The sequence below is a fragment of the Equus caballus genome, chromosome 13 (genome assembly GCF_041296265.1).
Source record: "Equus caballus isolate H_3958 breed thoroughbred chromosome 13, TB-T2T, whole genome shotgun sequence".
Taxonomy (NCBI): domain Eukaryota; kingdom Metazoa; phylum Chordata; class Mammalia; order Perissodactyla; family Equidae; genus Equus; species Equus caballus.
The window spans coordinates 12786530-12799473 of NC_091696.1; positions in this window are offsets into that span (position 1 = coordinate 12786530).

Here is a 12944-nt window from a genome sequence, read left to right on the forward strand (position 1 = left end):
ATTTTTCATTTCATTAATTGTAATCTTCAGCTCCAGAATTTGTGTTTGGTTCTTTTTTATGATTTCTACATCTTTGTTGATGGTCTTGTTTTGTTCATGTATTGTTTTCCTGATTTCATTGAGTTGTCTATCTGTGTCCTCTTGTAGCTCACTGAAATTCTTTAAAAAAAATTATTTTGAATTCATTGTGAGGTAATTCATAGATCTCCATATTTGGGGGTTCAGTTACTGAAAAATTATTGTTCCTTTGGTGGTGCCAAGTTCGTTTGATTTTTTTGTGTGCCTTGAAGTCTTGCATTGCTATCTTTGCATTTGAAGAAGCAGTCACTTCCTCTTGCCTTTGGAAGAGAAATACCTTCACCAGTCAGGCTGGCTAGGGATTCTGAGGTGCTCTCAGACTTTTTCTGTGGATGTGCCCACTCCACAACTCTTTTTCCATCTTAGGGGGAAGTTCTTAAGATTGTATGCTTTCTATTGAGTCCATAAAGCCAGGCCGGAAGCTGAGAGCCTCCTGTTTGTTTTCCCTGGGGCTCTGCCCTGTAATGCTCAAGTTTGTGAGCCTTCTCTCAATGCCAGAGTCAGGTCAGCTTTCTGCATGTGCTTACAAGCTGTCTGCAAAGGCTCATGCTTGCTATCCATGGGAACGTGTGCATGGAGCTGGCCATAGGAGGTGGGTGGGGTACATGGAGCACTGTGTGTACTCTTGGATCAATTGGGTGGGTCTGCAGGTGAGGCATCCCAAGCAGCTTGTTGATGGACTTCCTGATGAAGTCCACATGTGGTTAGTAGGATCTGCAGCCCTTTGATGAGTTCTGAGCTTGGTTTTTGTGCTCCCATCCTCTCCCATCCCCTTAGCTGTGCTGATCACCTCGGTATTCTGGTGGGGCAAGAAAGAAGTGGGCCACTTGGACAACATCTGCCTTGGCTAGAGAAGCCAGGAACTGTCTCACTATATTCTCACTTTTCTCCATGGGAGAAATTGTGGGCCAAGGGGTCTCTCTTGGCATTGAGCTATGCTACCTTGGGAGAGGAGTGACATGAGTAAAGTGAAACTGCTCTTCTTACCGTCTTCAGTGCATCTATTCTCAGATTATTTTTCTCCAGTGGCATGGTGGAACTTCTCCCCTCAACTCCTGGACTCCCACAAGGGTACTCTCATCCATCAGTGGTTGTCAAAAATTGATGTCCTGTCGGCAGATGATGGCAGAAAACTCCTATTCCACCATCTGGCTGATGTCACTCCTTCTGCATAAATACTTCTTTAAATGTTTAGCAAAATTCACCAGTGAAGCCATCTGGTCTTGGGCTTTTCTTTATGAGAAGTTTTTAAAAAAAATTATTAATTCAATCTCTTGCTTGTTATAGACCTTTTCAGCTTTCCAATTTCTTTTTGGGTCAGTTTTCGTAGTTTGAGTCTTTCTAGGAATTTGTCCATTTCATCTAGGTTACCTCCTTTGTTGGCATACGGTTGTTCATAGTATTCCCTTATAGTCCTTTTTACTTCTGTTAGGTTAGTAGTAATGTCTCTTTTTTAATTTTCAATTTTAATAATTTGAGAATTTGTTCTTTTTTCTTGTTTAGTCTAGCTGAAGACCTGTGAATTTTGTTGATATTTTTAAAGAACCAAGTTTTGGTCTTTTGTTTTTCTATTTTGTTAATTTCCCTTTAGTCTTTATTTCTTTACTCATCTGTAAATTCTCCCTAAGCTTCTCTTTCTTCTTCTGCCAGTTTTGATCATTTGTGTCTTTAGGGAGTTTGTCCACTTGATTTATCAAGTATATTGTCATGCCATTGTGCATAAAATTATTGTCTATTTAATGTGTATATAGGCTTTCGTGATGTCCCTTCTTTCTTTACTAATATTGATCGTATAGTATTCTTTATTTTTTGTTTAAAGGATCTAGCCTAGTTTTATCGAATGTGGCAAGAGGCTCTAGGGTAGCAATTTGATCCCCACCTCCTGGTGTTCACTCTGTGATCTTCTCCACTTTAGTGTGGACGTGACCTGTGACTTGCTTCTAATCAATAGAATATGATAAATGTGAAGAGATTTACATGATTATGTGTATGTGATTGTTTTATGAGATAATAATCACATTACTAGGAGATTTCCCCCCACCACTATTTTGAGGGATTAAACTGCCATATTGCAAGCTGCCATTTGGAAGGGCCATGTGGCAAACAGCTGAGGCTGGCCTCCTACTGACAGCAAGCTAGAAACTGAGGCTCCACGTCCAGCAGCCTGCGAGTAACTGAATGCTATCACTAACCACGTAAGTTGGCAGCAGATTCTTTCCCAGTTGAGCCTCAGATGAAACACCTTGACTGCAGTTTTGTGAGACCCTAAAGCAGAGGACCCAAGGAATCTGTGCCTGGGCTCTTGACCCACAAAAACTGTGAGAAAATTAATGTATGTGTTTAAAGCCACTATGTTTGTGGCAATATTCTTATACAGCAATGGACAACAAATATTTTAATGATTTGAATTTTTCAAATAAATCACTTTTGTTATCAGCTATTTTCTTTATTGTTTGCCCACTTTCTATTTCATTGATTCCTGCTCTTATCTCTATTATTCACATTTTTCCTTTCTCGGGTTTAATTTGCTCTTTCCTTTCCTAGCTTTTTTAAAGTAGACCCTTTACTCATTGATTATAGGTTTTTCATCCTGTGTATAGCAATTAAAGCTATAAATTTCCCTCTCAGCTCTGCTTAGAGCTGCATCCCACAAATGTTGATATATTGTGTTTTCACTTCCATTTAGTTCAAAATACTTTCTAATTTCCCATGTGGTTTTTTTCTTTGACCCATGGGTTATTTAGAAGTATGTTAATTTCCTAATGTCTGGGAAATTTTCCAGATTTTAGAGTTCATCTTGTTTCCCTTCTCTCAGGGATCACGTTTCAGTACTGCCTTTTGTGCATGTCAGACAACTGCCATGTCCTGTTTTTTTTGTTTGTTTGTTTGGTTTTCTCCTTGTTAAGGTGGGAGGGTAAATCCAGGCCCTGTTACTCCATGTGGGTAGAGGCAGAGTGATACGTTTTGGTTTAAATCTACCATCCTGTTATTTGTTTTTCATTTGTTCCCTCAGCTCTTTTTGTTTTGCCTCTTTCCCTTCCTTCCTTTGGCTTGAGGTTTTTTGTTTTGGTTTTGTCTTCCATTTTTGTCACTTTTGGCCTTTTAGCTAGTTCTGTGTGTGTGTGTGTGTGTGTGTGTGTGTGTGTGTGTGTGTGTGTGTGTGTGATTGCCCTAGGGTTTATACTTTGAATCTTTAATTTATCACAATCTACTTTAAAGTATATTTAACTCTGTGAATAATCTAAGAACCTTACGACAGTGTACTCCCACTTTCCTCTTTCCATCCTTTGTGCTATTGTAGTCATGCATTTTACTTATACGTAGGTTATAAATCCCACCATATAGCATTATTTTTTCTTAGAAGTCAATTATATTTTAAGGAAATAAAATGACAGAAAATATCTTTTGTATTAATGCACACATTTGCCATTTCTGATGCCCTTCGTTGTCTTGTATACCATGTTTATATGTGGTATCTTTTTCCTTCATCCTGAAAAACTTTCATTAAAATTTTTTTGTGTGCAGGGTGTACTGGCAGTAAGTTTTCTCACCTTTTGTTTGTCAGAAATTACCTTTATTTCGTCTTCATTTTTGGAAGGCTATTTTCATCAAATGCAGAATTCTGTTGAGTCTTTCAGCACTTTAAATATGTCGTTTTATTGTCCTCCAGCTTTCTTTCTTTCTGACAAGAAGTCAGCGGTCATTCTTATCTTTATTCCCTCTACATAATGTGTCATTTCCCCTTCAGCTGCATTTAAGGTTTTCTCTTTATCATTGGTTTTCAGCAACTTTTTACGATGTGCTTTGGTGTGGTTTTCTTTGTGTTTATTCTACTTGGGATTCCTCGAGCTTCTTGGGTCTTTGAGGTTATGGTTTTCATCAAATTTGAAATTTGAAAAAAATTCAGCCCTTATTTCTTCACTCTCTGGTGCTCCAATTATATGTGTGTTTGATGGATTAAAGGTCATCTATGGGTTTCCAAAGCTCAGCCAAATTTTTTAATCTTGTTTTTTTTCTCTTTAATCTGTGGTTAAGCTTATCCAATGAATTTTTCATTTTAGACATTATATTTTCAGCTCTAGAAGTTCCATTGATTCTCTTTTATGTCATCTATTTCTCCCCTCATTACGTTTATTTTTTCTTTAAAATCTTGAGCACATTTTTTTACAATATTTTACAAATTACAACAGCTGTTTTAAAGTCTTATCAGCTAATTTGATTATCTTTGTCATTTATTGATCTGTTTCATGGATTTGTTTTTCTTGGTTATGGGCCAAATCCTTCTTCTTTGCCTGTCTACTAAGTTGTTTTTTTTTAACGGCTTTATTGAGATATAATTTCACATGCCTATAATTCACCCATTTAAGTACAAACTTTAATGGCTTTTAGTAGTCACAGAGCTGTATATCCATCACCAAAATAAATTTTACAATATTTACATTACCCCCAAAGGAAACCCTGCTCCTGTTAGCCCTCATCCCCTAATCTCTACCACCACCACCCCACCCCCAGCCCTGGACAACTACTAATCTCCTTTTCGTCTTTATAGATTTGCCTGTTCTAGACGTTTAATATAAATGGAATTGTGGTTGTGATGTGAGATCCTTCATAACTTAGCATAATGTTTTCAAGTTTCATCCATCCTCTAGCACATATCAGTACTTTATTTCCTTTTATTGCTGAATAATATCCCATTGTGTGGATATGGTAATTTTTTGTTGGACATTGAGTATTGTGATGTTATGCTGTTCTCCTTCTATCCGTAGAAACTTTATGAGGCAGATATGACTTCTTCTGCTTTACAGATGAGGAAAGAAAGAAAGCCTCACAGTGGGCAGAACTTTTAGAGGACTCATGTGAGCTGAGGCACGTGGCCTTGCCCTGAGAGGGGGACACAGCCATGCTCTGGAAAGTCTAGTCTGAGGAGGGCACCAGGCCCTGCCCTGAGAGTCTCCAGGGGAGGCACCCTGACCCTTCCCAGGGGGCCGTCACCTACGGGGAGACGTGGTCCCATTTGAGGAGCTTCCATTCATCAGGTCTCCCAAGAGGGTCAGTGGGCATGAGGTCCCCAGGCACCTTGAGCTCTGGAGGTGCTGGGCTGTGGCGCAAGCTTGCGTGTGTCCCAGGAGCCAATGTTCAGGCAGTTGCAGAAGAGATGCCAGGCACGTGGCCAGGACCCTAAATTGCCCAGCACAGGCTTTTCCCATAGCTAGTGCTCAGAGCTGTTGAATGACTACATGACAGCTGGCCAGTCAGTAAGCATTTATTCCAATCTGCTGGGTGTGCAGAGTTGGGCCACCTGCCTCCTGCCCTGCAACCCTCTTTCCCTGTGTCTGGAGCCTCCTACCAGTGGGCTCAGCTCCACCCCAGGCTCTAGGACCTGTTGGGCCTGCCCTGAGGAAGGGAGCATTTAAGCAGTTCCAGACCATCCTTCTGGGGCTCCACTTGAAGTCTCCCTGGCTCTGAGTCCGACTGCACGTTTGCTATCTGAGTGCTGGCCTCATTCCCGCAGGGCAGGCCTCACCCCATACCCCGACTGTGGCACTTGGGCCATACATGACAGACCTGAGTGCCTGTCTCAGCTGCCCATCCAGCCAGTCACCCGCCCTGGCCTCTGTATCTGGCCCTGAGCTCCCTGGGCCACCCACCCACCCATGTTGGACTCTGTGTGTCGTGTGTGAGCTCTCTGTTATCACTCATGGGCCATGCTCAAGGCTGAAACCTGCCTTTGGGACCCTCTGCTCTCCTTCTCAAATCTGACCATCCAGCATCGGTCACTCAGTCACCCCAGCCAGACTCCACCCAGGGCTGCTGGCCCCCCAGGCTATCCTCCTAACTCTGGTCCACAGGCCCAGGTGCAGCCAAGTTCTTGTCCTCATCAGTCACTGCGTGAGGTGGGCACAGTGTTCCTAAGGCCACATTTCATCCTCAGCCCAAATCAACTACTACACTTGGCTGGAGTTTGGGAGGAATGAGATGGGAGATGAGACCACCTCTGTGGTTGGAGGCTCTGAATGTGGTGTAGCAGCCCCCTCAGACATCCACCTCTGCTCTCGTGGACAGCTCTGGCCGAGAGCCCTGCCTCTCACAGGCCCAGGCTGTGTTGAGTTCCCCCGAGGCAGAGCTGAGTCCAGGATTAGGTGCCACGGTCTCCTGAGGGAGGGGAGCAGGATGTGGCCTCAGGGAAAGTGTGTTCCTGGCCTCATCCACAGGGAAGGCTCTGGAGCATAAACTGCACCACAGTGTTGATCCCCCCTTGAGGCAAGAAGACACCCATTTCAGTTGGCCATTGACTGTAGGCTGCTCAACTTCCAGGCTAATAGCTGCCATCAGCTGAGGGCCACTCTCTGGAGAAAGGGCAGCTGTGAGCCACGCGCAGCCGATGTTCACAGCTCACAGTTGCGTGCGTGCACAGCCCAACAAAGGGCATCTGCGCGGAGATCTACAGCATCGACCACAGCACCTTTCTCTGTCTTGGAGTCTTCCGAGCCAGGGCCCTCTCAGCCTGACAGTAAGTGCAGCCAGGCACGTGGGGCTGGGGCTTAACTCCTCTGGCAGCACCCTTGACCCATGAGGGAGGGGAGCCATCAGAAAATGCTGGTCCCCTGTCACACGGGACAGACCACTCAGGGTGGCATTCTGTGCAATCCCCAGAGGTTCAGCGGAATTGCTGCCTACAGCAGAGCCCTAGACCCGGAGAGCATCCTTGGGGGGCCTTCATGCTGTCGCTGCTCCTCCCTCCTGTCTCTTGGAGTCATCTCCCCAGGGCACACCCTTGTTAGGTTCAGGGGAGTCCAGACTCAAACGCCTGGGGCGGAAGTTCGGACTGAACCCTGAGGGTTACAGAGACCCAGGGGGACTTACTTGGGTTTTACTTTAGAACCGTCCCAAGGGGTGGTGAGAAGTGGACAATGTCGCAGGGGACCGTGGGAGAGGGGGTCGGCTGGTGGGTGTGGATGGAGGAAAAGGACAGGAGTCACTGAGAGGGAGAGAGAGAGACGGGACTTGGGGCTGGTTGGAGTGGGCAGAGAGAGTCTGCAGCCCATAGCCTGGAAGCCTGAAGCCTGGGGCCGGGGCTGGGGCAGGGTGGGCCCGCGGAGACAAGCTGGTTTGGGGTCAGTGAGCTGATCAGTTTGCCCAGTGCCCTCCCTCTCTAACGAAGCCATGATCACACAGAACATCCAGAACAGGCGAACCTACAGAGATAGAAAGTAGATGAGTAGCTGCCTAGGGCTGGTGGGCGCGCGGGTGGAGGAGTGGGAGTCAGGAGGGTGGTAGTTCAAGGCTACAGGGATCCTGTTCGGGGTGATGAAATGTTCTAAAATTGACTGTGGAGGTGATTGTACAACTCTGTGAATACACTAAAAACCACTGAAGTGTACGCTTTAAATGGGTGCATTGTGTGGTATGTGAGTTATGTCACAATAAAGCTGTTATCAAAAAAAAATGACATAGTGCAAAGTTGTGCAAGGGACACGAGGCTGGCCGTGGGAGGGAGCTCTGCTGGCTAATGGAAGATCCTGTCCACCCACCTTATTTACCAGTGGAGCGCCAGGCCCTGGTCCTGCCCACGTGACAGGGTGTGTCAGGAGCTCGAACCCAGGTCTCCGGGCTCCCCGGTCCAGCGCTCCCCTCTCCCCCTCCCGCTATTCTGCCTGCAGTTGCCCCCTCCCTGGCCACTCCCTCCAGCAGCACTGCCTTCCTTTCGGCTGGCAGCCTGCTGAGAGGTGCGCGTCAGATGGGATGAAGACCTTTCTGCATCCTGCCCCCACCTGCCCAGCCTGGTGAGTCTGACTGGCCCCCCAGGGGTCTTCTTACTGCCAAGGAGGCGGCCTGGGAGGACCCGGCTTGGGTGGAGGGACGAGATGTTCGGTTCTCCGAGCAAGAAGAGTTGGGAAATTGAGTTTGACACCTAGCAAGGCCCCCTGCCCGGGCAGCATGCTGGGGAGGCTGGCCCACACCCTGGCCAGCCTCTTCCAGGCAAGCCCCTCACTGGGGTCCTGGCAGAAGCCAGAAGTGGGTGTGCCGGGGACTGGGGGAGGTAGGAGGGGTGGCCCACAGTAATGGAAAAGCTCGAGCATTGATCATGGCGGGCCTGCAGTACTCGTGCGTTGATGTCAACAGTAGAGGAGGAGTTTGTGACCTCCTGCCAAAGATGCTGGGATTCCTGGGGGCCGCCTAAGAATGCGTGCTTGGACTGCTCCTGGAGCCTTCTGCCCCCGTTGCTCCACCCTTGCTGCCAGCAAGACCCCCAAGCCCCTCTGCCTCTGACACCTCCGTCAGCCTCACCGTTCCCACTCCTGACGGCTCTCTCCAGGTGAAAGCTTAGCCTGGTGCTGGCATTCACGGTGCCCCCTCTGCCTTTCCGGCACCGCTCTCAGCAGGCCCTCTGCTGGCCCTGCCTCCCCCGCCCTGAGGGCCCCAGGGCTCTGGGCTGCTCTGCATCCTCTCAGTAGAGCCTTTGCTGTCCTGTGTGACTGTGGCCAGGGCCTTGTTCTCTTTCTGGAACAGGATGGCTTGTCCCCAGGCCACCTCCCGACTATCTGGCACCCCAGGCACTGGGCCTCTCACTGAGTTGGAAACTCCTACGCTGTCAGCTGCCTGAGTCATGCCTGATGCTTCCCTCACATTAGCTAATGCCTGGGAGGCAACTGGGTCTCCTTCCTGTCCGTCATTTTATCTGGAGCTAAGTGGTCCTCAGTGACACTGACTCCTCCAGGGGTCTTCTGAGACTGAAATGAAGTCGCGGCTGGAGGAGCTTCTATGTTCGGTGGAGGGGCTTGGGTCAAGAGCGACTCTCAGCGATTCTCCTCCGTTATTCTCACAGCTACTGTCGCCTCCAGTTTCGCTGCCACAGCAGCATCCCCATCACCATCACCATGGCCACCATCAATATTTCCATCATCCCCATCATTTTCTCCATCCTCACCTCCATCCTATCCGCCACTTCTACCATCACCATCACTCCATCCCCATCCCTACTATCTTTTCCACCCGACCCCCACCACCATCATCCCCGTCAATGTCTCCATCATCGCTACAATTTCCTCCATCCTCATCTCTATCCTCACTTCCATCCTCACCTCCACCAACTCCACCATCTCTGCCATCACCACCACCACCTACCCAGCTCTCAGGTCGAACCCCTGACATCACTAGACATTTCTTAACAACCAGGCTTGTGTTTGGTTGGAGGGTGACCCTGGATGTGGGGTGTGGCCAGAACTGCAGATCCTGGCTGCCTCCTGGCTCATGTCTGTCTGTGAGTTGGGACTTTTGCCTTGGCACAGAGACGGCCCAGTGGTGGAGGTCTGGGCTGACTGGCTTGGCATCCTCGCAGCCAGTGTCTGAGACTCTGTGGGCAACTCAGTCAGGGCCACTTGGTTCATGTGCTCTGCGGCTGTGGACCCTTGTCATCACATGTGATCACAAAGAAATCGGGAGACCCCGGGGTCGGGAGGGACCTGAAGCACAAGTCAGCGCTCTGGCTGTGCCCTGGACTCGGTGTGGCCTCCAAAAGCCACTGCCTCTCTCCAGGCCTCCCTTTCTCGTCTGGAAAATGGCGGGAGCAGCCCTCCCTTTCTTCATGGAGAACTCGACAGGGTGCAAAGTGTGTCCACAGCCTCGGCTGCTCTGAGGGCGTGCTGCAAGACGGGGTGCCCGTCAGCCCGCCTGGGTGGCTTCCGTCCTCCGCCTCCTACCAGCTCTGAGACCTTGAGGAAGTCGCTGACTGCATCTGCTGAGCCTCCATTTCCTCATCCACAAACAGGGAGCAAACAATAGACTCTGCCTCTGAGGACTGCTAGGAGGGTTACCTGGGGTCACCTACGGACGGCACTTAGCTCGAATTCTTACCCATGCGTGTTGCCCCTCTCACAGAAGGAGATGCAGCGCTGGCGGGGGTGGGGTCAGAGGGGAGGACCACCTGAGGTTATCCAGTCGGAAGTGACAGAGCAGGGATTGGGGGCCAGGCCACCAGCATCCTGGTGTTTTTCCTGAGTTCCTGTTGACTTGGGAGAGTGTACCCAGAGGGGTACAGGAGGGACACCGAGGCCTGGCTCATGCCCTGGGGGCTGTGGCCTGGGCCAGGGTGGGCAGAAGATTGGGTCCCGGTGGGAGGGCTGGGCTGGGAAGGAGTGCATGGTTCCAGGCATGGCTGTGGGACTCAGCAGAAAGTTGTTGGGGAGCTCAGGGGTAAGGATCCGGGAAATCCTGGGCTGGGCAGGTATTAGGGAACCAGGAGGACATGGAAACCCAGAGAAGAGGAAGCTGGGCATCCCAATTGAGGGAATATGAGCAAGCAAGCATTGGAGACCAGAGGGGGCATGGCACGTGTTGGGTCCAAGAGGGTGGACGCCTGGCCAGTGGCGATGAAGGATCCTGGAACCTGAAAGCCAAGTGCTGATTGGTCTTGGGAGGCCACCAGCTCGTCCATGTGGTTCAGAGGACAATCAAAACCAGAGAAAGTCCAGGCAAAAGCGGACCCAGAGCTGTAACTGGGCTCCCTCCTTCCCGCCATGCTGACCATCAGTGAAACTGTCCTGTGTCACGAAGACTGGCGATCAAGGGGCGGCTGGAGTCCTGGACTTGCCTCCTGTCCTGTCCTCCTTGTTCCATAACCAGGGGCCTGGGGCCCTTCTCCAGAGGAGGCCTTGAGGAGACCACAATCAAGAGAGTGACCCAACAATGTTAGGATTTCTGGCACCAGATGGATCAGGAGGCCCTCCCTCCTGGGCCACAGTCCTGGGGGCCCTGCCTGCCACACCTCCATCTGGGAGCTGCCCTTCAGTGAGGCCCTACCAGCTACCAGGCACCATGCCAAGGTGGTACCTTCATTTCACAGTGGAGAAACAGAAGCCCAGAGAAGTTAGGTACCTGCCCTGAGTGGTTAGCTGCGGCAGGGCTGGGGTAGGAGGCAGGGCTCCCTGCCTCCCCTCGTAAGACACACACTAGAGCCCCCAGTCTCCATGCGCTTGACTAGCGCCCGTCGGGGAAAGTGATGAGCTGGACGGTAATTGGAGAGGAGTGGAAGACAGGACGATCAGCTGCTGCCACGGCCAGCTGCCTGCGGGCCAGGGCTCCCTGCCACCCACAGTCCAGCCTGCTCCCTGCCAGGGCCTGCTGCCCGCTGCACCGCGGGCGGCCGGCACACCCAAGCTCTTAGGGCCGCCACCCTCTCTCCCCATGCCCTGGCTCAGCTCCCCACACCAGTGGGCCTGGATGCCCGGAGCACCATCCACAAGCAAGCCCCGGCCCTGTGGCCCGCCCTGGCCAGCCATGGGGTCCAAGCAGGAGGGCTGCGCTCTGCCTGTGGACACAGCCCCATTGAACAGGAGGCACAAGGCCTCTGTGCCTGCCTCTGGCCAGGGTTGGGCTCGGGCCTGCCATCTGGGCTGCCGAGGCAGAGGGGCGTCCCAGCTCCTCGCCACCCACCCTCGCCAGCCACCCTCACCACCTGCAGGAAGGCTGTGAGATGGGAGTGGGGAGCTGGGGCCCAGGCAGTAACTGGGCATTTTAGGAGGGAATTTCCAGGGAAAAAGAAGAAAGTTGAAGCCCGCACACCCCACGGCTTCCCCCTGGCTGGCCCCAGGCTCTCCTCCTCAGCCTGCCTCCTCAGCCCTGCTCCTCCTCTACGTGTCTTGTCTCCGTGGGAGAATCTGCCAGCCCCTCACTCCTCACTGGAGTCCCAACAGCCCTCTAATGACAGCCACGTAGTCATCGCTCCAGCACAGACCTCTCCATCCCTTACTGGAATCATTGCACCAGCCTGTGCAGAGCCCCTGCTGCCTGTCCAGCTTCAACAGTAGTCAGGGCGGTCTTGCAAAAGTGGCACTCAGCCTGTGTCACCTGAGCCTGACACCTTCCCTAGCTCCCCATTGACTGCAGAGAACGTTCCAGCTCCTTAGCCAGGTAGTCAAAGCCCTGGCATCCTAAGGCATCTGTGCTCCCTGGGCCCCAGCCTCTTCCTACACCTCACTCACCTTCCAGGTGAGACACTTGTGGCCCCTGGAAAGACTGGGCTGTTTGGTGGCACCTACTCAGCGCCCGGCCTGGAGAGGCCTTCCCACAAGATTTGGCTCAAACATCCCCCTCTTGGTGAAGCATCCTGCGGATTCCCACCTCTGGCCTGGGGAACAGACTGCTCCTTCCTCAGACGGATGGCTGCCCCTTCACTGCTGTGCACCCATGTGGCTCATTGACTGTCACCCTCAGGGCTCCGATTCGGGGCTTAGCCTGTCTTTCCCACTATAATGACAGCTCCCCAAGGCAGGAATCAGCCTTGTTTCTTTCCCTCTGCAGCCCCAGTGCCCAGCCTGGTCGGGCCCAGAGGAGGCGCAGGGGACGCATTCATTCGTTCACCCATTCAACACTACTGAGGCGTTCTCTGCAGGCTGGACAGCCTTCTCAAGCGAGACAGCCGTGGGCAGCCACACTCAAAACCACAGGGTTTGGGGCAGCTGGTGGGACCTGGGAGATGAGGAGAGGCATGGGTTATTAGTGTCTGATGGGAGACCCAGCCTCTGTCCCGGGGAGGCCTGCTCTAAGGCAGCCTGTGCACAGGACAGCTTGATTTGAATTAAGCTCTCCCACTTCCTGGCTGTGTATTTTGGGTAAGCATTTACCCTCTCTGAGCCTAGAATGACATTTTCCCTGAGGGCTTTGCAAGTCATGCAGTGGTATTGGTAAAGCATATAATGGGTGCTTAATAGATGGTTAGTCTCCACCCCTTGCTTCTTCGGGGAGCTTCTGGTTCTGTGGGGGACACTTGGGACCTATCCTCAAACAAGCAGGGAGTGGGGATGCCCCCAGCCCGTGGAGCCACCATGATGTGGCCATGTGGGAATATGAAGGCAGCAGAGTGGGCC